A 2,643-nucleotide genomic window follows, 5' to 3' on the forward strand; every position below is an offset into this window, starting at 1 on the left:
GGGATGCGGCGGGGGAGTCGCTAGAGGTGCAGGCAGCCCCCGCTCCCGGCTCCCCACCCCCCGGTTGCGAAGTGCGGGTCCGGGTCTGCTCTGCACGCTCCGCTTCGGAGGCAGAGGTTGGGGCCGGGGCAGGTGCCAGCCCCGGAGCGCGCGTGGCTGGGAAGAGGGGGGTGGGCGCGCTACACAGGGCCCCCGGGGAAAGGGGTGGGGAAGGGGGAGCTGCAGGGCTCGTGCCGTTCTTCTGGGGCGTTGTCCGAGCCCCCCCGCGGCGTGATCCTGCGGCCCCCTCACTCCCACTGGCTGTGCCCAACGCGTGGGATTGCCGGAGGAGCCGGGGGGGCTCAGACTGAGGAAGGGAGAGGTGGTGGGGGTCAGCTCTGCCCCTAAAGCAAACTGTGTCCGTGCATGTGGACAACGTGAGGCTCTGCCCAGGGGAGATTGTGCAGCTGTTCAAAATAGAATCATGCAGCAATCTGCTCTGCTGGGCTCCACCTTGGTTGTGCTGGAGTGTAACCAGGGGCTCTCTCTGGCTTCTTGATTGGAGGGAATAAAAGGTGGCGTCCCTAAGCGCTGCCCACTTGTAGCACGAAAATGTGACCCACACCCTAGGTGCATAGGTGCTGGAACTGGGGGTGCTACCGCAACCCCTGGCTTGAAGTGGTTTCCATTATATACAGGGTTTATACACTTTGGTTCCATGGCTCTCAGCATCCTCACTGTACAAATTGTTCCAGCATCTGTCTCCCTGCATTGTCTAGGTCTCTGATCTTCTATCTCCTTTCTTACTGCAGCAGTAAAATAGTTCACAGTGTTGACGGAAATCATGATCACTGAGCATTGGAGTTACAGCTCACTAGATGAATGGGGCAGTTTGCCCCTCCCAGTTGTTCCAGGCTCTCTGCAAGCTCAACTGGTTCATCTCAGCATCAGTTAGTCAAGGTCACATTTTTGTGGTTTTCTTCACAACCACAACAGTTGGAGATTTCTTTTAAGAAGAATGAAACCTGAGATTCTGGAGAACACCACAGTATCTACAGAACGGTGGAGCGTGTTGCCTGGGCTGGTACCAGCTAGTTTCAAGTCTTAGTCAAGGGCACTCAGTGCCTCAGGGAGAACTCAACACCTGCCAGGCTCTGGTCCACAGTGTCTAAGGCAGGGTTCGGCAACCTTTCGGCACGCAACCCGTCAGGGAAATCCGCTGGCAGGCTGGGACAGTTTGTTTACCTGCAGGTTCAGCCGATCGCAGCCAGGACCGACAAGAGGGGAGGGGAAGCCGGTACAAATTACCGGGGCCCGGCGGTCTGGCTTCCCCTCCCCCCCGTTGCCTTTCCGGGGCCCAGCAGTCCAGAAGGGCCCGGCTTCCCCCGACCCCTCGTTGGCCCTGTTTAGCCGATCCGCCCTTCCTGGGGGGCCCAAAAAAAAATTTTCACTGGGGCCCAAACCCGCTCTCGATGGCCCTGATCGCAGCTCCCGCTGGTGCGGTTCGCCATTCCAGGCCAATGGGGACTGTGGGAAGCGGCGCGGGCCAAGGGATGTGCTGGCCACCACTTCCCACAGACCCCATTGGCCTGGAACGGCGAACCGCGGGCAGTGGGAGCTGCGATCGGCCGAACCTGCAGACGCTGCAGGTAAACAAACTGACCCAGCCCGCCAGCGGATTTCCCTGACGGGCCACGTGCCAAAGGTTGCCGATCCCTGGTCTAAGGTCTTGTCTGCATCAGGGAGTTTTTGTACCATTGTAGCTAAACAAATGAAGCTCCACTGGGGCAAACCCCTTGTCGGAGAAAAACTCTGGCTAACTGTAACCCTAATAACGCAAAATTTGTAAAAGCAAAAATTATATAAAGCAAATAAAAAAAACTGTATAAAAAGTTGTTGCGACCTTATATAAATAATATGTAGCCAACATAATAGACTGAAGTCTAAATAAATAAAATATATATATATCAAAATAACCTATGTATAAAGAAAATGCAGCTGTTGCTTATTAATTGTCTGTAACAAAAAGTATAAATGCTTGCTGTAAATGTTTACCTGTTAAAAAACCTGCCTAGGAGGGGAAAACCCCTGTGTCCTAGTGCACTCTCTCCTTCAACGCAATTGCTTAAAAAAATAAAGTATCTAACTTTTCTGTACCCAACCAAAAGAGTAAAAACTCTGTTATTCTCCGACACCCTCGTGTAGACTCATTGCACCAGTGTAAAACAGGGTTGTCACCAAGCTGCTCTCCTCAAAATGAATCCAGCCCCACTTCACTCCAATGGAGGGCAGGTATACGAGGGTGTTCTGCTCTATTACAGCTACATCAGCGTAGCTGCCACCCTGTGATGCAAACATTCCTGATGTTGACAAGGACTAGATGATTTTCTTTAATATGCTATTTCACTTCTAATATCGAGCTAAATTGAAGTATAGCAAATCACGTTGTGAGCAGCTTGACCCATGTCAGTCCCATGCTGGCTCTAGCCTTTCTCCACTGGTGGTTTAAATGAGCACCATTTCTGCTCATGCTACAATTCTAGCTGGTAACTCTGAGCTCATTGTATCAGTGAGGTATATACCAGGACAGTAAAGACCACAATGTGTTAATGCCTCATACTGTTGGTCATTTATCAATCAGTCCCAGAACCAAAGGAAATGAAA

The sequence above is a fragment of the Trachemys scripta genome, chromosome 12 (genome assembly GCF_013100865.1).
Source record: "Trachemys scripta elegans isolate TJP31775 chromosome 12, CAS_Tse_1.0, whole genome shotgun sequence".
NCBI lineage: Eukaryota > Metazoa > Chordata > Testudines > Emydidae > Trachemys > Trachemys scripta.